General features: G+C 59.0%; 1 pseudogene; it reads left to right on the top strand.

The window, feature by feature from the left end:
* The first annotated feature begins 398 nt into the window (after positions 1–398).
* LOC119110050 (guanine nucleotide-binding protein G(I)/G(S)/G(T) subunit beta-1-like) overlaps positions 399–25,690 on the top strand; it is a 29,806-nt pseudogene continuing 4,514 nt past the window's right edge.

Below are 25,690 nucleotides of genomic sequence, written 5' to 3'. Positions count from 1 at the left end.
GGGCTAATATGCTCACAACTCCCCTGCCACTTCTGCGCCCCTGACCTTGGTTTACTAATACGGTTGATAAGGGCGTACACGGGATTTTAAAATCGGGGGTGGGTGTGAGGGGAGGGCATAACCCCAGATTGCCTCAAATTTAGCGCGCCGAAGCCGCGCGCAATTTCCCCCGTAAACATCGCAAGCCCACGACCGTCTTATGGTCGTGCAATAGCTGAAGGACATATTTGCGTTATGGCTAATTTTATGTAAGTTTCCACCAGGAATTATTCAAAAATGTTTGCTGTGAGTGAAATGATAGCATGCTGCAGCGGCCGTCACATTTTGTTCTTCTGGTTTAACAGAAACATATTAATCGTACTTGGAATCAGCTGACTTACCAACATACGGGACTTTTCACGAGACTGTGTGTCAAACAAACCGCACCCTTCCCCGGTGTTTTCGTTGTTTTTCCTTGTTAACGACCCTTTTTAGAGGTACTGATGGTGTGAAAAAGCATTTATGTGTGAAGATACGTAGTGTATCCCCCCGGGGTCATAAATCGTAAGTATCCTATGGTCGACATCAGTCGTGCGTGTTTTGTACGTGTGTGCGGTGCCCATCCGTCGTACATATCTCGATGTCATTATTAAGGTTCAGGTACGGTTCAAGGCCCATTTAAGGTCTCTGAATCAATTCTGATGATTGGTGCCAAGCATTTTATCATTAATTGTTTCAATGAAGTTGCTCAACGAGCTGTGTATATCGTGTGAGTTTTGAGTGCGTCGCATTGGTCTTCCCTAGATGGTACTGATTCTGATCAGTTGCTGCTACTTAGTTGGTTTCAGTGAGTGTGGGTGTGTATTTCCTTTGCATATGATGTATACCCATTTTACAAGAATTATTTGTAAGTCCTAAGATAGCCAAATGAATTGTTACACCTGGATGCAGTCAAATGAGGCTTTCTATAATTTCTGTGTTATGGTATTACAAATGAGTTATGATATTCAGAATCGTCGTCTGAGTTCCTAATTCTTGCATATTTTGGATACAATGAATTTCAGTTTTTTCATGATGGTAGGCACTCAGGCTGCTGCATTGTGAGATGCATTGTTCCTGCAGTTTTGTTGAAGAGAATGTTCAGAGTTTGAGGATGTTGAAGTAGATACCAGACATGATGAAACATGATAACATGTGAATTTTGGTATGGTGCTAAGTGGAAAATGCTGCTAATTGTCAGCCATTGTGTCTGGAAATCATGGTTACAAATTCCAGATTTGAACACATCAGCTATATTTTTTCTTGATATTGATGGCTGCATAGCCAACAGAATGTCAGGATTTGAATGATGTTATTATGGAGTCATAGATGCGTGGGTGACCTTCAATTAGTCTGTGTGAAATAGTCTGTGCATCTTTGTGGGTGGGTGTGTGTAGCTCAGAAACTAGAGGGTGGTAGTTGTTCCAAAAGGGCAGGGCTGTGTACTGCACCAAATGATCTTCTAGATTGCTGTTTCAGTTGAAAACCCCCTGCAAATATAGGCAATGTCCTGAAATATTATCTGTCCTCCTTTCTTAATACATACAAGCAGTGGCTCCCTGCAGCCACTACTTGTTACTCTGGCATCTGTCATCAGCCAACATATTTGCCATGCATTGATGCACCAAGACAATGCCATCATTGCACTAGTGGTCTGGCACCTGCACAAAATATTTAGCCTGCATGCTGTGCTCTGTTTTAAAGCACTGGCTATCTTCATGTGTGTTAAGATTTATTTAGTGCTGGCCTGGTGCCAGTCATCAGGATGTGTTGTTTGGCATAAGATAAAAAGTACTGTTGTGTTGTATAGTGTTGGCTTGACCAAATTGCTAGTCAGTATTCTAGGGTTGACAAGACCAAAGCTTGTATGATCTATGATTTCAAAGCCAGGTTTTCACAGTTGAGCTTGAGAGATGGTTGGCTGGACTCAGTATGGCAACATGGTTCATTGGCAGGCTTTGTGAATATTGTGCATACATGTAGGTCTTTATTCAGGTTTTTGCCATTGTTGCCTTTGAGTCACTGCAGATTTGTCAAGAAGAAGCATTTGCAAACACAGTTTCTGTGGCCAAACTTATTATGTTGGAATGGAGTGAAGTGTACTCCAAACCTTTTTTAAATGCAACAATGCTTACTTCCTGGTTGATTGTTGCCTTTCATGTAGAGTTGACAGCATTTAGTGTCATATTTTCATAACACTAACCTACCCTGAGCAGTTGGTTTGGCATAATTATTTAACTTTCCAGGCAGGGTCTATAAGTTTTGAAAATTTGTCTAAAAAGACAATGGATCTTTAACTTGTACTTGGGTGCATATATCAGGCTGCCACTTTCATGGATGCTCTTGCCCACATGATTTATCTATCCACTTCAGAGGGTGTCCAAAGTGGTTTGCTTACCAAAGGATGTTTACAGCTGCACTAAATAGAGTGTTGAATCTGCTGCTAAATTGATGCTCAGAATGTTGACTTTGTACAGTTGGGCTGCAGGCATCTGTTATTGACCAAATCATTGTCATATTGCAAGTGCAACAGTATCACTGTCTATTAGTTGCCACACATTGGGACCATCACAACACCAAAATTGCATGATTGCAGTGCAAGGAGATAGCTGATACAAAAAGTGTACATTATCTGGGGAGAGGGCATCAGCTTGCTATGTCATTCACTCAGATGTTCCAGTTGTCAGGTCCATCTCTGTGAAGAGAGGGATTTTCTTTACACCTTAAGGAAAGTTGGCTTAGCCATAAGCAGTGTTTAATTTGGTGGTGTTTAGATTAAGCATGTCCCATAGGCTGGTATTGTGCAAGTTCCACCTTGTGAAACTGTGCTGCTAACTGCACACGGCCCATGTCTTGTGCATGCTTTGGCTACTTGGTGATGCTATTTGACCTATTTGCTATTTGGTGATGCTATTTTGACTACTTGGTGACCTTAGCACCCCTACTTAATGTTTTTCACCTGCAGTGTACTATTGCTCTGATTCTGACATGTCACCATGTGCACATGTTTAAGAACAAAGGCATGAGGATTACATGGAATGAGGTTGTTATTAGTGTTGGAAACCTGCATAAATTGGCCAAGCCTGGATATAACAGATTGGTGGAAAGTATAAAGCTGTGCCTTGCGAAGGAAGCCCGGGAGGCATGCAATCACATCATCCAAATCCATTGCTGTCTGACATGTGTGATGACCATTGTAGGATGAATGTGTTCATATGAGAATGTGTCCAAATCTTTAGCACACAAGGCCACAAGGCCAGGTCATGGCATCAAGGGTGTTCAGTTGGTGGTGGTGGGTTAAATAACTGGTAAGGGAATCTGTCAGTCCATGTCCTGTTATGCTGTTCCTGTTAAGTGGTGAATTCCAGAAGAGATTTCAAATCAGGTGTGATCTGGGATGAAAGATTCAGGGTTGTGGGCAAGGATTAAGTATCTGAATTATTACATCATGTATTAAGCTCATATGGCTTATATGGATCAGGCTGGCCATCATAAAGTCATGATATTTTGAAGGAGAACATTCATCTTCTGTAGCCATGGTCCAGGAATGCAAATTGGTGTGGTAGAATGCCCACAATCAAATGCAGCTTGATGATGGAATACAATAATGAACCCCCATCCTGAACATCAGCTTTGACTGGCATCAACACTTGCCCCCAGGCATCAAGTCCTGATGATGTCCTTGTAATTGGAGTTTGCTGTCAACATTAAATTGATGTTGGTATGTTGGTCAGTGTATATGGCTCTGAGAGCTGTGGTGTCTTGGGACATGAATTTTGTTTTTGAAGAGGATTGATGCTGCATAACATAGATGTGTCATGTTTTCAGTTATGTTGCAGCACATCTTTGTTGTAGCCCAGTCCAGTAAAAAATTTGCTGTTCATGGAAATGAAAAATACACAAAAATGAAAACACAGGCAACCATTTTAACACATAATACTAATCCATACAGCATTCTGACAATCAATGGTTTTATCTCGAATCCAGGCAGCACAAAATCAGAACTGTTGAGCTTGACCAATTTTTAGTCTGCATACTACTGACAGTGAAAGCAATAGACTTATATTTCCATGGAACCAGGCTTGACACCATGTTGTGAGTTATAAGCTGTAGCATTGCTTTATTGTGATTGGAAAAGGAAACATGTCCTTGATTTTAATTCAGGAGAGTTAGAGCACATGTTGAAGCAGAAAGCAAATATTTTGGACAAGGATGAATGAGTTTCCATTTAGTGCTAAACCTTTGAGAAGTCCAAAGGTATTGATGGATGTGCGTATTGTTACCACATGAGCTCTGTTTAAAACAAAATGATTTTTTGTGGTCAGAAACAGACATCTTGAGTATGCTGTAGGTGTCAGGTGATTATGAATTTCTGTAATGCATACATCTAAGAATAACTCGTCAGGCTGAAATATCGGCTTCATGGCAACAAACCATGGCCTGCACGATAGCATACAGGGTGCGTTGTTGACGCCACAGTCCGAAGTGGCCTGATTGCATCCGCCACGCCGGCCTTGACAGAGTTCTGATGCACCACTGCTGTCATAAAAAGTGTGCTATCATTATGTCATTGTGTCAAGGAAAATTTGTTGCCAGGTAGCTCCCATAAATCAGGCAGTTTGAATGTTACTGAATGCTATTTCAGCCAATGTCTTTTCTCCAGGTGTGATCATTGCAATATAATAAAAGTGCAGTGACTATGTCAACAGCTGAAGGCATTTTGAATATCTATGTATGACATGCAGGTGCAATTGTCTGTCACTGAGCTTGATTGTGATGCAGCAATGTAGGCATTAATTGTGAACCATATGTGCATAGGTTCCTACTCTTATCAAATTATGGTCATAATCACCATCTTCCAAATCAAACATGATATGCCATGCAAGTCGGAGCAACAAGGATTTTGAATAGTCTAATTTTGTGGTCAAACGTCGATTTTGACTTGTGGTGGGTGGAAGATGCAGTGAGTTTGGGATGCAGCAGCCAAGTGGGCTGTAATCCTAACTAAAGCGCCTCATTATCTTGGCAGAGAGGATGAGGAGAGCTGCTCCACGGAGCCGCCGTGTCGCGGCATGATATTCTTAACGTAAATCCTCAGTTGTATTTATCCAACAGGCTTAGATGGTGTTACACTACAGTTCCAGCTGCTGTGGTGGGTATGCCATCAGTCATACAACAAGCTTAGCTGAGTGAAGGCTCTGATCACAACATTATTCAAGCAAACAAGCCATGTGATTCGCGTGGTAACATGCTGGGTCCTGAATGGTTCGACGTCGAAAGTGAGTTTCATGCGTCATCAGTTGACTTCATGCACTGGAAAAGTCAGTGCAGAACCGAGCTATAGCATGCGAATGTTCGCACCGAAACAAACTTTGTCCGGGCCTGGACGGAATACTGGACTGTCATGAGTCATGAGTCTCCACACATAGGTGAGAGTTTCTGAGCCACTAAAACTGACGGCGCCAGATTTCCTTAAGTGTCTGAGCTCGGCTGGAATGCGCAGGGGCGTGCTCAGAACGACGGAGAGCCAATAGATATTGCGTTTTTGTGCCCATCATTTTTGCTGCCTGTGCTACTTGGGATTCATGTGACAACAAGCTTGGCGGCGTTACATTCATTATTTCGTCAATAGGAGTGGCAGCTGATAAGCGGTCCGATGTCCTTCAGGCCCCACGTGCTCGTGTGATAGGGCAGAGGCGTGTGATGCGTGGGGTGCGGAGTGGCGTGCCATATTGGGCATTGTGGTCAGGCTGTCAGACTTGACCGTCTGTTGGCGTTCGTGCAACTGCATATTTCTGTGTGAGTGTGGCGGGTGGCTTTAGCTGGCAGAGTTCTCGGCCAGGGATTAGCTGCCCGCCAGTGCGGTTGGAGTTCACACGTCTGCTGCCAGTCGCCTGGTATCTCAGATGGTGGACCAGACCTTCAGCACGCGATATGGTCCGTAAGGGCCCCGTTTTGTGTGTGGGTGCAGTGTTACATGCACCCTTTGTTGTGAGTCAGGTTGACGTTAACGTTGAGTTACGCCACGACTGCAAACAAAACGCGGTAGCGATGCCATTTTAAGACTCGCTGAACTGAAAAGCTGTTTAAAGTGGCCAGGAGATGGTTGTGCAAAATGGCTTCAAGCTCTGTACTATAAGTCACCGGGCCGATGTGTTGTTTCCTCTTTACTCGCGCACACAAACCAGCCTCCCCTCCCAGTGATGTTCCTTCGCCGCTCTGTGATGGGTGGGCGGCGCTCGGGCTCCCAGCGCTGGTCCGACGCCGGCCGGCCGTCTCCGTGCTGTGTTTCCCGGCGCCGCGTGCGGTCGCTGTCGTCGGCGGGTGGCCCGGTGACCGCGCGGCCGCGACGCGCCGCGCCGGCCGGCCGGCCGGAGCTGCGTAGGCCATTAGCGCTGGAGCGACGGCTGCCCCCCAGGAATCGGACCGGTTCATTCTGGCCATTGTCCGGCCTCAGGGATCGCTCAGGCCGGACTGCGCTCTTACTTATCCAGCGTATTGTATCGTTTGGGGGGGAGGGGAGGGGGAGTCGGTCGGCGGCGGCGGCGGCGGCAGGACGCCGGCCCGCTGCCAGCGCCGCCCTCCTCCATCTTGGGACGGGCGTCCGGCGCTGTCTGTCCACTTCCGCTGGGGCCCGGTGCTAATGGTTTGCTGCGCGCCACCGCCGAAATGGCGCCGCTGTCGTCCGGGGAGGAGCGGCCGCCGGCAGAGCGACGTCCGGGGCGGGGAGGGGGTCTGGGGAGAGCGGCCCGACTTTCCGAAGGCTCTGGCACCTCATCGAGCATCGTGCGGGTGGGCGACCCTGCGCCGCAGCAGAAGGCACCTCTTCAACCTTGGGCGACGTGGTCAGCCCCGCGAGCTCTCCCTGTGTTCACAGGAGGACCCGCCGCTGGCGGAAAGTCCGAGGATGGAACGAGCCTGCCTCCTGGACGACATGACCAGTTGTGGCAGGGGATGACCCCGCCGTCCGGAGAAGCGACCCGCCTGGCGGGGTCCGTTCTGTGGTGGGCGCTCGCGCTGGCAGCGGCGGCTGGCCGACCGGCGCCCGCCGCTCCCCGCCGCCGTCGTTGGCACGGCTGCGTACGGCGGCGAGGGCGGCCGGAACTCATCAATTATCCGTTATCGCCGGCGCGCCGTTCGGCCCGCTGGCCTGCGACTGGCCGACGGCGCCGGCGGCGGCCGCCGAAAGCGCCAGCGCCGCCGGGCCTCCCCGCCGCCCCGATAGCGGCCCGCCCGCTAATCTGGCCCGGTGCCCCTCGGCCGGCTGGCCGACCGGCGCGCGAGAGATCGATGGTAATCTAGTGCGTCGATCACCTCTGCTGGGCGCGCGGCGCGAGCCCGCCGCCGGCCCGAGTAGCGCATTAATGAAGCGTGCCGGCGGCTCGTTAGTGCGCGGCCGCGCGCGCTCGCCGAGATCGCCGCGCCGCCCCGCCGCCGCGCCGCCGCATTCTCAGGCGCGTCAATAAAAAATCAGTTAGCGCCACTCGTTAGTCATTTCGCGGTGATCGCGGCCACGGCGGGAGCTGGGCCGCCAGGATATTGCCGGAGGTGCCCCGCTGTGGCCCGCGAGCTGAGCGGCCAGCGGCGGCAGACCGGGCCTGTCGCCCGCCGGCGCCGGCCCGCCGGGCCTCGGCAGGAGGCGGCGCGTGGTGGCGGTATGGTGCGGAGGTTCGCGGTAAGCCGCGGGGCGCACGCCGCCGGTCGCCGCTGGCGATGTTCCGTTTGGCGTTTTAGGTCGTGACCCTTAGTTCTGGGAGAGTTTGGATCTGTAGGCTGCCGGCCGTGGGTGAGGGCAGCTGACAGCTGTTCGCAGTTGGCGTCCGAGCCACCCCCGATATTTTGTGGAGAAGTACGGTGTCATTTCTCGGGTGTCCTCGGTCGGTGACGAGCTGCCTCCGAGGCCCTCAGTCCGTGTGCAGGCTACTCTTCAGATAGTCCCAGTTGATGGCGGGCTACCCTCCTGATGTTCCCTGTCCATGGTGGGTTTTTTCTCGGGGGCTGTTCCGCTGAGCTACCTTTTGCGGGTCCTCGTCGGTGTTGCGGACGTCTCTCGGATGTCCCCAGGTGATGGCGAGCTGCCGGTCCAGGCTTCGAGCTTTCAGGTCCCCAGTTGGTATCGAGATCGCCCCCACGTATTCCTCCTGATGTTGAGGCTACCACGGTTTTTTTGTCGATCTCGAGGACACCTCCCTGAGGTCATCAGTTGGCGTCGAAGCTGTCTCGTTGAGGCCGGATGTCGCTGACCAGGCTACCGGAATTGGGTTCGTGAGTCGCTGGCCGTGCCTTCGGAATCGCGTTATCATGTTGTCGACTCATGCGTCCAGGTCGCAAAACAGCCTCCCTCGGCCGTCGGCGCGTCCTCAAGCCCAATCATTACCAGCATCAGCCGTCATGGATGTTGGATCGACGATGACCCAAGCTGTTGGCCGCGGATGCGCCACTGGAGCACTTGCTCATTGTGTGGCGTGGCGTTTGATGGCGGGTTTCATGGACCGCAGTCGGACAGGGTAGCGATCGGCACACTTGCTCGCATGGATCCTGCCATCTGGTACCAATCTGCCGTCTTTGACCGATGTCGGCGAAAGAACTCCGCAGGCCTCGGCGTGGCGGTTCTTCGCATGGCTTTCCAATGGCGTCGGTCGGTCCACGCAGCCAGCCAGCCACGGGACGTGTATCAGCTGTCGAAGCTGCCGACCGCTCCGCCCGTCCGCGGTCGGCCTGCATTGCTGGTGTGACACCGCTGCAGCCTCCCGCCGCCGACCCGGCCCCGCCCCTCCCCCGCTGGCGGCGGCAGGTGGCGGCCGCCGGCGTCGCCTCCACGTGCGGCCAGGTGCACGCACGCGCCAGCCGACGCGGCGGCGGCGGCGGCGGCAGCGTCTGCGCCGTCGCCGTCGCCGTCGCCGCCGCCGATCGGCTCGTCGCGCCTGGTGCGCCGATCAATAGCGGGCGTAGTGGCGTGGCCGACGGCGGCGGCGGCACAGCCTGGGAAGCGGCGCGGCGCGACGCGACATGACCGCCGGCGTCGGCGCGTGAGGCGAGCCAGTGCAGCGCGCCGGGTGCGCGCTGGGCGCCAGCGAGAGAGTACAGCAAGCGCGCGGCCGCCGCCGCCGGCCATGTTGGACTAGCGCCGCCCGCGCCCACCACGTTGACGGAGCCGCCGGCGCGCCGAGCCCGGCCCAGTGGCCGCCCGCGCTGCAGCGCGCCGCCATCTTGGTATGCGGCAGCGGCCGGAGGCGAGCGCTGCCGCCGGCCCAGAGCTTGCGCCCGCCGCCGGCACCGGGCCGCGGCTGCAGGCCGGTCCCAGGTAGCCGGGCGCACAGTGCACAGCGTGTCCAGCCGCGGAGGAGCAGACAAGGTGAGCTCGCTGGTCGGCGCCGGCCGGCGCAGCCGCACGCTTCGCGCCGCCGCGTGCTGCAAGGAGGCAAGGGGATCAGCGGCGCGCACCAGAACGGATCCATGCCTGGATGCGGGGCCTCTCGCCTCGGACAGCTCTGGAAGGGCGTATTTCTGCGCTGCTCGTGCGCCAGCCGACGGTCGTTTTGGTCTGCCGGTTGTGTCACTACTGGGCGCAGCTGGGAAACCTGGTGAACTTACTGATGACCGGGCCGGCTTTTAGCTTGCAATGCGACGCTTGTCTGCCTTGGATAGATAAAAGCCCGGCCTCCGTCGTTAGGAGCATGGCGTGCGTCTCGTTTAGCCTGGCGGCGCGTCCTAGATCGACCTGTTTGTGTAACGTGGTCGGATGTTCACCCGACTCACGGTCCGGGCCGCTGTCATCCGCGCCGCAACAATGCCCCTCATCCCGCCGGATTGATTTAATTCCGCCTAAGATCATGGCTTCTTACAACGCTGGTGAAAGTCCCCTGGCGCAAAGTCCGCTTCTGGGCTGCCCCGGGCTGCCAGCCGGATAGCCATTCGCCGGTCCGGGTCTGGCGGGCTGCCGGCCTCGGGGCTGATCCGGCGGCCCGCTGACCGGTGGGTCCGCCCCGGCGGGGCTGGGCTCCACGTGGCGGCGACGGGCGGCCGGGACCAGACCCATGCCGTGAGACAGCGCGACCGGAGAGGGGCACGCGAGCCGGCGGTGTCTTCCGGTCGCCCCCCCCCCCCCCTCGGACGGGTGGAGCCGGCCCGTGTGTGTTACCCTGACACCGCTCCGTGCCGGGGCGTGCAAACGCTGCCGACGGACTGCCGTCGGACCCGGCGCGTGCACGCGGATTTACACAGCGGCGCGCGACGGCTGGGCGTGGGGAGCGACAGCGACGCTGACGGCAGCCGCCGTCGGCCGCTGTCGGACCAGGATCAGGACGGCGCCGGGCGGCCGCCAGATCCGCCCTGAACGCCGCCCGTCTGATTGGGGCCATCCGGGGCGCGGCGGGTCCGATTGGGCCGATGCGCCTGATGCGCTGCGTCGGCTCCGGCCTCATCGGGCCGGCCGACGGCTGATCTCAACGCCGGCCGCGGGGCCGGGCGGAGGCCGCCGGCGGCTGGCGGCCAAGTTGGGCGCGCGCTGGCCGGATGCGGGACGGGGCCGGCTGGCTGCGGTGGCTGCTTTCCTCGGAGCGGCACTGCAGCTTGTCACGCGGCAGTGCGCCGCCGCGTGTGGCTGTGCCGGGAACGCTGCGATGCCAGCCGCGAAGGGCTAGGCTTTCGCTGTCGTTCCGTGTTGGACTTCGCTCTCAGCGGGTCTTCGCTGTGACGGCAAATCGGCCGTCCATGAAGGGCTGCACGCCGCTGGGGATTCCCGTGTGCTAGCGTCCCGTGGCCCGTTGCTGAGATGCCCTGGAACGTCCCAGGCTCACCGCCACTGTGAGGTGATCACACTGTGTGCGCATTACCCCATGCGTGACGGCCGTGTGTTTGTCTCGTGATTCACTGTGGAGCCGTTGAGTTAAAAAAAGTCGTTTGATTCTCGTTTTACGGACGAGGTTTGGGGGGTTGCTTCTGCCTAATCATACTAGTGACTTTTGTCGTTTGCCTGTCACGGGCTCGGCTCGCGGCCACGGGGGCGCATTCAAGATCACGAGTGCTTCTTTTGGCAAGCAGTTGTGTCGATACGGATGCATCACTATCAATAAGGCTGAAGTGGTTCGCCGCATCTTCGGCGCGGGCGCCTGCACGCGCCTGTTTTGACGGCACTCGATGTCCTCGGTGCTCCGCTCAGCGCAGATGTACTGGGGTGGTCACGCCACAGCCCTGTGTACGACTCGGAGACGCCGCTTTACGCCTCACAGATTCAGAGAGCGTCTCTTTCATACGCCAGGTGGTCTCGAAGGAGCACGAGCGCGCGGCGACCTTTGCGGACTGACATTAAACCTGACAGCTGCTGGCTCTTGGCAGCCTCGACAAGAGCAAAACACGTGGATGAGCGTCTGCATTCCCGACCCACATACGGGCCGCCCGTGTCACGTGTGATGTTGGCAAGAGGCGTGAGAGGCGCAGTTGCACGGGCCGCCCCCGTCCCCGCATGGCGCGTCGGCGAGGTTCGAGCGGCCGCGATTCTCACGTGCCGCTCGGCTGACAGCGAACTTGACCTTGTCACAGGCGCACGGCCTGACTGCCGCAGCGTCCCCGCGGCGCAGTCTGTCAGAGGCGCCGGTCTGGGCCGCCGCTCGGCTCGGCCACGCGCGGCCCGCGCCGGGCTGGGCTAAGCTGACGAGAGCCACGCCCGCGGGGCCATCTCCACCGACCGTCACGTCTCCGCTGACGTCCGTCACGCACGTGGCGGATGCGCGACGCGGCTGCGGGGCTGGTGGCGGCCGCGCGCCTGAACAGAGCGCGGGCCGGCCTGCGGCGGCGGCTGTCGGCGCGGTCGGTCAGCATCGGACGATCTCCGGCTGCTGTGGCCGCGTCGGACGGCATCGGACGATCGCCGGCTGCTGTGGCCGCGTTGGCCATCATTGGGCGATCGCCGGCTGCTGTGGCCGCGTCGGTCAGCATCGGACGATCGCCGGCTGCTGTGGCCGCGTCGGACGGCATCGGGCGATCGCCGGCTGCTGTGGCCGCGTCGGACGGCATCGGGCGATCGCCGGCTGCTGTGGCCGCGTCGGTCAGCATCGGGCGATCGCCGACTGCTGTGGCCGCGTCTATCTAGCCGCTGTTTCCGGTGGCCGGCCAGCGGGGCACCGCGAGAACCCGGCGCGGGTGGGCGGCGGCAGCTGATATCACCCCGGAGGACGGGCGTCACGCCGCCGCGTCCGTCCGCAGGCCGGAGACGGTTTGGCAACGCGGATGCGCGCGGAGCGTGGTCGGGGTCGGGGGACTCGTCACAGCAGAGAAGTTTTCAGAACTTCCGCGATGATACGCGAGCCAGCGAGGCGCGTCTCTGGGAGGATATTGGTGGCGTGGCACCGTTCCGAATGTCCCTCGCTGTGGACGCGCCGGACACCGCATGTCAGGACGCGTTCTCTGAGCATGGCCGAGAGCGCGAAACAAGAGCGCTGCTCCCCGGAGCAGAAACTGACACGGGCACTGCAGCCGCCGGCGTCAGCAGCCGACTCCCGACCATCCCGTCCGTCTCTGCGTGCCGCTCCGTCGGCGCCCTCGTGCCGGCCCCCCCGGTCGGGGTGCGGCGCTCCCTGCAGCGTCCCGCGCCCCCACCGCGGCGCGGACGGCCTCCCCTCCTGCCACGGCTAGCACGCGTTGCGCGTACCAGCCGTGGCGGTTATGCTGTGGGAGAGCTCGGAGGTGACTCTGTTCGGGCTTATCATGGGCTGCCACGCCTCGGAGATCAGCGCCGCCGCCGCTCAGATGTTGGTCGACATTTTTGGCATGTTTGAAGTGCCATCTTTTGAATTTTAACACACAGCGTAAAGTGTGCAGGCATAGCCCGAGACTAGATAGTCATCGTGTTTAAATGTAGGTCTGATTTTTACACATGCGACTTTTCTCGAGTGGGGAGGGGCGCTGGGATTGTCGGCTATCTTCGTCAGGTTCCCGGTGAACTGTAATCCTCGGGACCACACGTGGGCGACGTGTAGCATACGAACGCGGCGAGCGTGCGTTTGGTCGGCCCGTTCGTAGCGTACTGAGGTTTCTTGAGAGGCGTACATAATCGAGCTGTACGGTTTCGTCTGCCTTGCTGCGCACGGCGAGGGCGCCGTCACGACCGACCTCTGCACCGCAGCACGCTGCCAAGTGGTTGTAAAGCACACCAATGTAGGTCTATTACGGGACTGGCGTGCCGAGGGGAGCGAGCCTGCCGCTGTTGCAGCCAGCGGTCAGCTGTGGCGTGAGTTGGGTGCTGGCAGAGGAGGTGCACCAATGGGGGCCGTCTCGTCCGGATGTACCGCTGTGGTATCACTGCTGCAGTACGAAATCAGCCCGACTGCCATGGACTTCCGTGTGTTCAGTGTTGTGACTGTTCTGCGCTGTCATCGGACGACATGCAGAGCATAGGAAGCGTCCGACGCACGTGCTCATCCAGGATCACGTGTCGCCTCATTCATTGCTGTCTGCCGTGAGGTGGCGATAGCTACGGAGCTTGGCACCTGGCCAACGCTCTCACTAACGACGCACTGACCGACGCGTCGATGGCCAGTTCTATCCGCAAACCTCCCGAAATGGCTGCTGGCCAGTCTATTTCCGGCTTGGCCGCCGGCTCCGATCGTTCGAGTCATTAGCGGGCGGCAAGCGCGGCCGGTAGCAGCGAGCCGTGCGGCCCAGGTGTGCGCTGTGGGACGCTGCCGCGGCCGGCGGCGTCCGGTGTCCTCGGCGTCGCACCTCGGCCCGCGTGAGCGGCGGCCGCCGGCTTCGGCGACGCGTGGCCGGCTGTCGGACGGCCAGCGGCACGTGCGTGGTGTTCGGGCGCCGACCGTTGGCGTGGGTGCAGCTGGCGGTGTGTGGGTGTTGTGTTTTGCTGACGTGCTGTCTTCCGTTTCAGATTTTTATACTTAACTTTTAGCAAGTATGAATGAGCTGGACACATTGCGGCAAGAGGCGGAGACATTAAAAAACGCAATTCGAGTGAGTACACGTTGCATTATCTGCTCATCCTGACAGCGTGTGCGACGTAAATGCTGACATTGGGGTCATTGGGGTCATTGGGGTCATTGGGGTCATTGGGGTCTAGTCTTACCCCTCCCCTGGGGTAAGACTGCAGGAAGCCGGTGCCACGTGGCGCGCCACAGACCGGTGAGGGCCCCTTGCCCCGCCGCCCAGCCAGGTGGAGCCGCGCATGTGGCCGTTATCAGGCTCGGCCGCCAGCGTGCCGCAAAGCTCCACCCTGGGGAGGGGAGGACGGCTCTGCGGCGGTCGGCGCTGGGTGCGCGTCTGTGCCAGGAACAGGAGCGCGGGCAGGGACAGGGGGGCTGCTAGTTACGCACGGCCTGCAACTGGTTGAAAACGTATGTCGTCGCCCTTGCACCGTGAAGAGAGTGCAAGGCATGTCACATCATAGTTGTCATAGCAGTGCATGGCCATCGGACATATGAACGGGGCTGAATGGAGTCTGTTCGGACTAACTGGCGCCGCGAGCTGGGGCTGCCATCCCGCGTCCGAGGCCAGCGATGTGAGCCACTCCCATGTCTGACAGCATTCAGCGTCATGGCCGCCTCGCGCGTGCGACCGTCGCACGTGTCACACCGGTCTGTGCTGGATGCAGCGGTCCAGGGGCACAAGAGGGCCGTGGTGACGGTGGGCTGCCGGTGTGGCTGGGCGCTGTCGGGCGGCCGAGACGTGCGGTACCCGCCGCCCCCCCCCCCCCCCCGTCCGTCCGTCCGTTGTCTGCGCACTCCCGGCTGACCCACTGGGTCCCGCCCGCCGCCCGACATGGGGCAGCGGTGACCTGGGCTCGCGGCGCCAGGGTCACTCCCAGTCTCGGTCACTGATGGCGCTCCTTGGCAGGGGACAGAGATGCTGCTCCCGGTGCATGTCATGGACATAGGCGCACCGGCTGTTTGGTGGGGGTGGACGTTTTGGGGAGGTTATTTCGGGCGGGAAGGCCCCGTTCTGATTCCCAGCTTTTGGACGCCTCTCAAGTCGTAGCTTTTAATCATCAATTGTTCATATCGAACCAAAGACGTCTGTTTTGTTGATCGTTAGTGGTGAGGAAGCGAGGTAGCTCAGGTGGGGCAGTGCTCGACTTTCACGTGGAAGCATTTATTGCTAGCTGACCCGATGTCCTCAGGGCGCTGATCGGACTAAGGCAGTGGCTAGCATTGCAAACGGGGTTGTGCGGGGCCGCGCGCCGCGCCACGTGTTATAAAACGAGATCAGCTTCGGCCTGTGCTGTCATGGCTGAATGTGTATGTTTTTTTGCATCACTGAACATGCGTTCTTTTATCGCCACCGAAACACAAATTTCAGGAAACAACGCCGCCTTGGTGGCTGCCGCTAATCTGTCCGCATATTTGCTGGGTAACGCGCGTATTTGATGGGTAATTGCGCATGTAAACAGCCATTTCCTTAGTCGAAACGTCATAGACACAAGAGTAGGGCAATCCCCAAATCGCTCACTACTTAAACATCAGAGATCAGCCTCTCAGCATCGGGGCATGTCAACGTGGCAGCTGATGCTCCGTGGCTGCCTGCTCCGGCCATGGGCCCAAACCTCAACCATTCAGCCACAGAGAACACTGCCTTTTAAAACTCAGCGCCGTACGACGCTCCCAGCACCTGTCGCCGCCCGGAGCGGGTACTAACTTCCCGCGCTCTATTTATAATAACGTGCCCCACGGAACAGCACAGAGCTGGCCCTGCGCGAATAGACAGCGGAAAATAACGGTGTCCCCTTGAACTCTCCTTCCACGTGACTTCCCGCTCCCAGGCACTGCGGCTTGGCGGCGGTCCGTCCCTTCCCCAGGCGCCTTTAGTCGAGCGTTCTCACGCGAGAGCAACTGCTGCTCGGCAAAGTTGCGCCATCCGGCCGCCAGTGGCGCTGAGGTCTCAGCCGGTGGGCGTCGGCTGCCCTTGTACTTATCGCTTGGATTCGCGTTGGCTCATCGTTGGGTAATCCATTATTGCCTGTGCTATAAGATCCGTCTGTCGTAATTTGCGCTCCAGCATCGACGTCACCGTTTAGATTGCACCGGTTACGGTTGCGTCTGCCGGTGAGACGGTGGCCGAGCCCGGTGGAACGCGGAGTCGACCTCGTCCCATTGCTGCGCTGGGTCGCCTCAGTGGGGAGATATCCGAGACCGAGACCTTGCCAGCTGCTGTTGACGACGGTGGATCGGGGTGCTGATCGACCCGTGAAACCTCTGAGGTCCTTCGCGTTGTTTCGCCCTGATTGAAGCACGGGCTGGTCCAGGCTCCCTGCGGCGCCAATTGAACCAAAACACCTGAATGATACGCCCCACGCTTGTAATCACTGGCACATTTGTGGGTAGAGTGGCGACCCGCTGTGCCATGGGGTTGCTTGGTGACAAGTGGCATTGGTCGCTCGTCTCCGGCCGCCCTGTGTTAAGCCATTTCTTGGCGTCTAACTTGCCGTTCTTTACTGACGAGTGGAGATCCGTGCCTAACAAACGGCACGGACCGTGCCATTCAGTGGTCACGGAACACACTGGAGTTACCTCGCCGAGTCCCGTTTCCTACTTCGCCGACGACGCGTCGGCGGACGTTCCAGGAATGTTCCAGGAGGTTGAACATCGTCGCAAAGCTTGGATTTCTCGCGACCGTGCATGATTCGTGTCTGGCGTAAGCACGGCGGCGCCTCCCGGGATCGGCCGTTGTGTACCCCACCGGAGGAGGCGGGTGAGCTCAACCCGTCGGCCGGTGCCGGCGTGGGCTCGCGTGAGGCGCTGGGTCGGGTCTGGTTGGCTACGCTGCCGCCTCGGACGGGGACGGGGACGGGGACCGGGCGACTGCGGCGCCGTCAGCGTCGTCGGCGGCGGAGGTTTGTTCAGCAGGGCCGGCCGCTGCTGCTGGCAGGTGGCAGGTGTCCCGTCCGCAGGGGGGGGGGGGGGGCAGCGACACACTGCGACAGCTGTTGACACGCCGTGTCTTAGCGGACAGGGTGGGGCATGCGTTGTGTCGGCTTTGTTCCCAGCGCTTGGAAGGTAGAAACAAGGTGAAATGCGACAGGCCTGTTTACCGTTGTGGCGAGATTGTCGTGTTTTTACGGTTCGGCTGAGTTGAGTGTGGTGTGGCTGTATCCATTCGGTGGTATCTGTTCACAGAGGCGTCTCTGAACATAATCTGGCATGCTGATGTGCAGTCTGTGCTCATTGCGTCATAGCGCTCAAGTTTTCTCGGCTGCTCAATGCACATCAAACATAGAATGCCGAACCTGTCAGATGCATGGAGTTTCATCGTATTGTAGCCCATCTATCAGACCGGTTGGGAATGGAAGTGTGGGGATGTGTCGATTACAAGGATTGGCAAGACCGAACAATGATGCGGCTCCCTGGTTCTGGAGCGGGGGAGGGGATAATGATATTGTAGGCGTTTTTAATGGTTTTATCAGCTTGTACAAATACAGAGCATGAGAGCCATTGTCATCCTATAATTTTTCCTTCTGCCAGGGTCACGCGAACGGTTTGGCCTGTGGAGTATCGTCACAATGCGAGCGCCACTAAAGAACATGTGTGTGCCTCTCATGATACTTGTGCTGAGGCTCAAACTTTGTTAGAACAATGCTGCGCAAAAGATGAACAGCAAGCCGAAGGAACGATGTCATGTGAATGAAGAGAGATGTTCGCATATTGAACTTATTCACTGGAACTTGTTCACAGTATTGAACTGTTTCACTGGGACGACCGTTTACATATTTAACTGTTTCACTGGGACGACCGTTAACATATTTAACTGTTCCACGGGGACGACCGTTCACGATATTGAAATGTTTCACTGGGACAATTTCCATCTTGAATGTTCACTGGGACGAACCGTTCACATATTGAACTGTTTCAGCTGGGGACAACCGTTCACATATTGAACTGTTTCATTGGGACAACCGTTCACAGATTGAAACTGCTTTACTGGGACAACCGTTCACATATGAACTGTTTCACTGGACAACCCGTTCACATATTTAACTCAGAATGTCGATCAGTGACCCGAACTGCTTGATGGTTAAAGAACTGCACTAAAAACACTGCAGTGCGGTATGCATTTGACATCCAGCACCCCGGAATGATGGATGTCAAATCGTCAAGTAATTCATCTCGCTGAAGATACAAACACATGTATTTGACTGCCTCTTCTTATAGGATGTCCTTGGGCACATATATGTATGCATCAGTTTATGTCTGGGTGTTTTTCAAGGGGTCCTACATTTACCAGTACCAAGTTGAGGCTTTGTGGGATTCAGTGTCATGTTGTATGCTGGCCTTTTCGTGTGTGAGCGAGAAGCTCTGAGACTCGTTACTGTTTTATCGGCGTCATTGTAGCGCGCTGGTGCTGTGCTTTTTGGCTTGGGGCGTGGGGGGGGGGGGGAGCGTTCCCATTTGCCTCGTCAGTGGCGCCAATAAGAAAGAGCCATCGAACAGATTCGCGGGTGTCGCATTGTAAGCTGTGTGGAACACACGCAGGCACACGCCCCACCTGTGCACGAGAACAGACACGCGTAGGCCGTGGCTCTAGAAGGAGACCTGTGAGCGTTGCCGCCTGCGACCTCCGACCTATGGCATGTCTGATTTCCAGTACCGGTAGCAATCTTGTAGAGCTCATATTGCTGTACGCCATAAGGGAGCGGGCCTGCTAGCGTATTACTCCAGCCAGTGCCAGCGCCAGCGCTCGGCCTCTGTGTCCTGCACCCGTGTTAAGAAGGTCGAGAAGTCCGTGTGTCCCGGGGGTACGGTGGTGTAGTGGGAAAGCTGCTAGTGAGGGGGAACTAGAGGTACGGGGTTCGATTCCCCGCGGTGCCTGCCCTTCGTGGCCGCATGAGAGGCAGGCGGTGCCCCAATAATATCAGCAGCTGGAGTGCATCGTAAAGCCCCAATGATGGCCATGACATTTCTCCGGCTGAGTGTTCGCGGCCCTTTCCTGTGCGGTGCACCTCGACCGGCTGGGTGCCGATCGTTTCCACCTCCGCCTGCCGCACTGACCGCCCCCCCCCCCCCTGCCCACAGGATGCCCGGAAAGCGGCTTGCGACACGACCCTGGTGCAGGCCACGGCCAGCATGGAGCCAATCGGCCGGATACAGATGCGCAACCGGCGGACACTGCGTGGCCACCTGGCCAAGATATACGCCATGCACTGGGGCGCGACTCGCGGTACGTACTGCCGCCGCCGGCCGGCGGGCAGACTCGCCTGCGTAACGCTGGCGACTGGTGTGCGTGCGTGTGCTGTGGGAGTCGCTGCCGCCAGCAGCGGCTCCCCCAGCGCGGCCGGCCCGGCTCCCGGCCGGGCGGGGCCGGGCGGCATCGGCGATCGCTGACGCCGCGGTGGATGCGCTGCCGCCGGTGGTTTCCGCCTGCGCTGGCAGGCCGGAGGGGGGAGGGGATGGGGTCACTTGGCCGGCTGGGCTGCGGGGTCAGCACGACCCGCTGCCAGCCGGGCCGGCCGGACCGGGCGCGCGCCACTCTCCGCTTATCCGGTGGCGACCCCGCGCCGCGGCCGGGTCACGCGCCCCCCGCCGCTCGCCGCTCGCCGCTCGCCGCCGGCCTGGTGCGGCGCGCACGCCGGGCGCCCCGGCTCTAGTAGCCAGCGCAGAACTGACCTGCTGCGAGCCTCGGCTGGGGTTGGACTGCGCACGCTCGGCTTCACAGCACGCTGAAGTGGACCGATATGTGTGGGGGCGGCCCGCGGCTGTCCGGCGCTGCCAGCGCGGAGCCCGCGGCCGTGTCCCTCAGTCGTGCTACCGCTGGGCGGCCGACACGCACCTCACCACGCCGGTCTTGCCTCCCGCCCCCCCGCCCCTCCCCTGCAATGGTTCCGCTTGGGACCGGCAGCCGCCCTGTAGTTCCTCAGTGGCCCGATTGTGGTCCGCGGTCCCGCCGCGCTGGGATCTGACGGTTTTGTGGGCTGCGGGCGGCCCCATCTGCGCGGTCACAGCCACGGACCCAGGCAGACTGCTTTGAGCTCACGGCGCGCGTGGCCTACATGGAGCACGCGGGAATGCCGAGACCACGCGCGCTTCAAGAGAATTGTTGTCGGTGGGCGTGGCGAGTGACCTATACCCCTGTATGACGTTGGTGTTCAGCCGTCATGAGGTTGGTATCAGTGAGCCGCTTCGTCTTTCGAATCGACGTCGGCGCTGCAATTGAGGCCGCGTGGGACCGGTCGGGGCGGTCGGCGACGTCCGTTGCCTTGCCAGCAGCGCCGTCTGTGTCGCCGAGACTGGGTGCGAACCGCTCGACGTGTCCCAGGGGCGCGTCAGAGGAGTGGGAGCGGGCGTCCTCTCCCCTTTGTGAGAGTGGAACAGGTGCGTCCACTCCTATGGGAGCCTGGACAAACGCCGTGTTCCATTTGCGTTCCACTTTCGTGGCTGCGGACCACATTGCCTGGGGCGGTTTCACGGGGGTCAGGAGCAACGTTGTTGTCGATTCAGAATGGGTGCCAGAGAACATGGAGGAATGGCCGTCCTTCGGAGATCCCTAGAGGTTTTGAGCCACGTCGTATCCCGAAGAGGTTCCGTCACAACAGGAGCGGACTTGCGTTGTTTGGAGAATTTTTGACGCGTTGCTCATCATTCTCTGTAGGGGTTCCGTAGCGCTGGGACTGATCTCACGTTTCATGACGGTCTTGGTAGCTCCTCTGCGGTGTGGGGGCACGCATTGTTTCTAGAGTCCTCCGATGGGGGTGTTTCAGTCCGGCGACAGCGTGGGTCACGCCCGGGCGGGGCGGACCGAGAGCCGGCGACGGCGACAGGCGCCGCGTGCTGCAGAGCTCCGCCGCCGCCGCCGCCGCCGCCCTGGCCTGCCCCGCCGGCCGAGAACGGGCGGACCGATGATGGAGCGGTGGCTTATCTGGCGGCCGCGATCGACCCGCAGGGCGCGGAACGGCTGATACCTGGCCGGCCGGCCGCCACCGGGTATTGATTGGCGGCCGGGGAGCGGCCGGGGCGGCGGCCGGCCACCCGCTGAAATATTCACCGGCAGACGGGGCCGGTCATCAGGCCATCTGCCGTCGTTGGCTGTCGGCGGCCGGCCGCCGCCGTCGGACGTAACGGCAATCGATGCGCGCCCGACGGCCGCCCATGGCCCAGGTAATGGACGGCGGCGGGCGCGCCCGAAATAGCCGGCCGGTACCCTTCCGGCCGGCCGGCGGGCGGGCGGGCCTGCTGCCGGCGGGCGTCGGCGGGTCGTGCCGGGCGGGGGCGGCGCTCGCTCGGCCGAGCTGGCGGCGGCGCTCGCTCGAGTGAGCCGGCGCCGGCGGCGGTGCGGCTGGCTGTGAGGTGGGGTCGTCCGCCGGCGGGGCGGCCAGCCCCCCCGGCCGGGTCGCATGGCTCTTCGACTGCACGCGGAAGTGGACGTTGGAGCGTCGGTCCGCCGCCGGCCGCCGGCCTCGCTCAGGTCCGGGTCGTGTCGGTCACGTATAACGTGGCGGACCTGTGGCGTCTTCGGAAAGGCGGATGTTGAGCGGAGCTTATCGAGCAAACTTGCTGTTCCGCTGAAGCGCCGTGCTGATGCAGCCACTGGGAGCGCTGCAGGTGCCAGACGCTGTCGAGTTTGCTTGTCTGATTTCCCCATGTTTCAGGTCTTCCGTGGAATACGTCGTTCACTAGCCGGTGTTGTGACGCGAACCTTTCGATTATTAACAAATGAAGCGGGATGTTAACACTGCTTGTGATCTTCCCTGGAAAGGCACCAGCGAGTATCGTCATCGCATGGCCTTTCCTTCAATTTGTTGCTGTTTTTTAGTTGTGATTTTCCTTCGGATTTGTGTGATTAGTTTGCTATTTTGTCGCACACACCACAGGAGCTGAGTGAGCAAGACTCACCCCCGCATCGTCTGCAATGGTTGATCAGCGACCAGAGTGGCGAAATTCCAGCTGATTGGGCGGATGTTCAAAACTGACGCGCCTCCAAGTCATCCAGAAAACGTGACTAGTGTCTCGGGACGGCTCCGTCAGCCACCTTCCCTTGTGACCGGGTCAGGAGCGGCGGGCGGGCCGTAGCAGATTGACCGGGTTCAGGACGGCGGGCGGGGCCGGAGCAGATGACCGTGTCAGGAGACGGCGGGGCGGGCCCGTAGTGGAATGACTGGGTCAGGCACGGCGGGCGGCCGTGGTGGATGAACTGGGTGCAGGACGGCGGCGGTAGGCGGCCGGAGTAGATGACCGGTCCAGGACGGCGGCGGCCGTAGTGGATGACCGGGTCAGGACGGCGGGCGGCCGTAGTAGATGACCGGGTCAGGACGGCGGACGGCCGTAGTGGATGACCGGGTCAGGACGGCGGGCGGCCGTAGTAGATGACTGGGTCAGGACGGCGGGCGGCCGTAGTAGATGCGCCGGCTGGCTGCGATCGATCGGCCGGTCAGCGGGCTATATTTAGCGGCGGCGTCTGCGCCGGAGGGCGGCGGCCGCGCCCACCGCACCGGCCGCCGACGCCGCCCGGCTCCGGGGCTGGGTCCGCCCGCGGCCGGCGGTTGCCGGGCAGTGTTTTTTCTTGGCTGATTAAATGGATTGGGGTAATGCACGGCATGCGTATATCGATTGGAAGCGCTGGAGAAAGGAACGCGGCGTTTGATTGTGGAGGTTATTTGATGCGAGGATCTGTCTGTGAGAGTCCGTGCGTGAGGCTTGAACATCGAAGTTCACATGTATTTTGTGTGTGTTTTAGGGCGTTTTGATGCGTGTAATGCAGACAGGCACCGTTTGAACTCTGGCGCTGGTCGTGGGGCCGCACTGCACACATGGCCGTGACCGGCCGCAGGCGGCAGGCAGCATGCTGTGCGACTGGCCATCTCTCGGGTCCCTGATTGGTATTCGGGACGATCGGCCGCCTTGCGGAATAAGCTCAGCCGGATGGCGATGGCTGGCGGGCGCCGTTTTGCACACGGTTCTGCGTGCGGATGAGGAGTCGCGTCATGGGGCGGCTGTCGCTGTCGTGCTGCTGTTCCCTGTTGTTGGAACGTGACGCTCTTGTGCCGCTGAAGAGCCCGGAGAAGGCGAATACTGAAATGTCGGCAATGTTTCGTGCATTGCCTGCCGGTGGTAGGATCGCCTGTCTGGCCTCTGGTGCGGTCTCACGCTCGCAAATGTTCTTTGACGCCATCGGGCTCAGGGGTCTGAAGTAGCACTTCCGGGTTGCCACCTGTGTCGCCCGATTGTATTGCTGCCAGAGCTGCTGTGAGTTTTTATGTTTGCTGTTCGTGTATATGTTCGTTGTTTGTTCTTCAGCATTCGAGGGGTCTCCCAAGTCGTTGAGACTCGATCTCAAGATGCGTTGTCTGTCTGTGGTAATAGCGATCCACCTGGAGCTGTCCGTGTGCGCGCATGCCACCTACAGCGCGCGTCTTGCTGACCCGTGCGCACGGTCTGTCGACAGGAATCTGGTGTCGGCGTCCCAGGAGGTAAGCTGATCGTGTTGGGACAGCTACTCGACCACAAGGTGCACGCCATCCCGCTCCTCCTCCTCATGACCTGCGCGTACGCCCCTCGGGCAACTTCGTGGCCTGCGGCGGTCTGGACAACATCTGCTCGATATACAGGTGTGCTGTCGCGCCGCGGTCGCGGGTCACCCCGGCGGCGGCAATGGCGCGAGGGCAGCGGATGTCTGCGCCCGGCGACACGATTCTGTGATTCGTTGTCCGTGTTGTCCCGCGGCGAGAAGGCTACGCGACATTCGCCAGTGGCCTCAAGCCCAAACTGAAGCTGAAGGTCGACTCCTTGGTGCGTGCTTGCGTGACTGGTGTACGATGCCCGTTTGCCGGAAAGATAGGGTTGCGCGTGACGTGTGCCCGAGCACGTGTCCGACGCGGTGTCCCGTGCCGTTAGATTTGATGCAGATCAGCGGCCGCCGCGTTCGCCCCTTTTCCAGCGGCAGTGTCGTGCTGTGCTGTGGCCATTATGTTTCTGCGCTGTGACTGTCGTGTTGTTCGTCTCAGTTGGCCGTGGTCTTGCCAGACTGCTGCTATGGTTTCTACACTGATGAGGATGTTGAGCTGTCGGCGGCGCCCATAACTACTTACGTAACTACACTGTGTGGTGTGGTGTGTTCTGATGTGGATGTGTTTGTAATTGTACTGTACGGTACGGTACGGTACTGTATTGTACTGTACTGTACTGTACTGTACTGTACTGTACCGTACGGTACGGTACTGTACTGTACTGTGCTGTGCTGTGCTGTGCTGTGCTGTGCTGTTGCTGTACTGTACTGTACTGTACTGTACTGTACTGTACGTACTGTACTGTACTACTGTACTGTACTGTACTGTACTGTACTGTACTGTACTGTACTGTACTGTACTGTACTGTACTGTACTGCACTGTACTGTACTGTACTGTACTGTCTGTACTACCGCACTGTACTGTACTGTACTGCACTGTACTCTGTACTGGCCTATATGGTGCCGGCCGTGCTGTGAGTGGCCGTGCACGGCACCGGGGTGGTGCCATGCACCACTCTCCCCTCGCTGTGGCCGCGCCCTGAACGGCGTCGGCCGGCCTGCCACAGCCTGAAGACGCGCGAGGGCAGCGTACGCGTCAGCCGAGAGCTGCCCGCCACACGGGCTACCTCAGCTGCTGCCGCTTCGTCGACAACCAGATCGTGACCAGCTCCGGCGACATGACCTGGTACGGACCGAGGCGCCGGCCGGCCCCCGCCGGCGGCGCGGGGCACGACGTCATGCGGGGGCTAGGCGCGGGCTGCGATGGACATTAGCCATAGAATGTGCCATGGGTGGTCAGGAGCACACCGAGACTGGAGCCCGGCAGTTTGTTGGCCGGTGATATTGTCCTGTGACGTGGCACGCCATGCTGTTATGGTAGGGCCATTCCTAAGTCTTTGGAAGCGGCCGCAGGCGAATTCCATCGTCGTCACGCGCTACCGTCGGCGTCCCGTCTGGGGAGGGTCCGGGGTTCGGCTCGTTTCGGGCCGCCATCCGTGCACTCGCCACGGCCGCGCGGCGCGTGGAAGGGCCGTCGGTGCCGGCGTCACAGCCCCGCCGTGCCCCTTTTCCTCAGCGCCCTCTGTACATCGAGACGGGCCAGCATTGCATTGCGTTCACCGGCCACACGGCGACTTGTCTCTGCTCGCTGGCGCCCCGACATTCTCACGTTCGTGTCCGGCGCCTGGCTACCCTCGTCCACGTACGGCCGCCGCGCCGCCCGACCCCCGGCCGCTGGCTGACAGCCCGTGGGACCGCCGCGGGCGGAGGAGCCGTGTCCTCATATGGCTGGTGATGCAGTGTGCGCGCGGTGTCGCTGCATGAAGTGGTCGGCGGGTTGTTTGTTTTGGCGAGGTGGACGCGAGCGTTATTGCCGGTGTGGCCGCGCTGGTGGCCGCTGATGTGGTGACGATCGTCTGATGATGGGATTGACCGGCCTATTCTAGCTGTGGGATATCCGCGAAGGGATCTGCCGCCAGACATTCTCCGGCCACGAGTCTGACATCAATGCCATTGGTGTAAGTGGTCCGCGCCGGCGGTCGCGCCAGCCGCCGCGCGTCCTCCCGCCGTCCGTCAGCTCCTCTGACCTGACCAGTCCTGACCCGGCCGGACCCGGGCCGTGCGGGCCCGCACTAACGCCTCGCTGGGCCTACTTGCAGCTGTGGGATGTCCGAGACGGCTTGTGTAAACAGACGTTCCCCGGTCACGAGTCCGATATTAACGCGGTCACAGTAAGTG

The sequence above is a fragment of the Pollicipes pollicipes genome, unplaced genomic scaffold (genome assembly GCF_011947565.3).
Source record: "Pollicipes pollicipes isolate AB1234 unplaced genomic scaffold, Ppol_2.1 Scaffold_7231;HRSCAF=8579_pilon_pilon_pilon, whole genome shotgun sequence".
NCBI classification, from domain to species: domain Eukaryota; kingdom Metazoa; phylum Arthropoda; class Thecostraca; order Pollicipedomorpha; family Pollicipedidae; genus Pollicipes; species Pollicipes pollicipes.
This window is presented reverse-complemented; position numbering and strand designations above follow the sequence as displayed.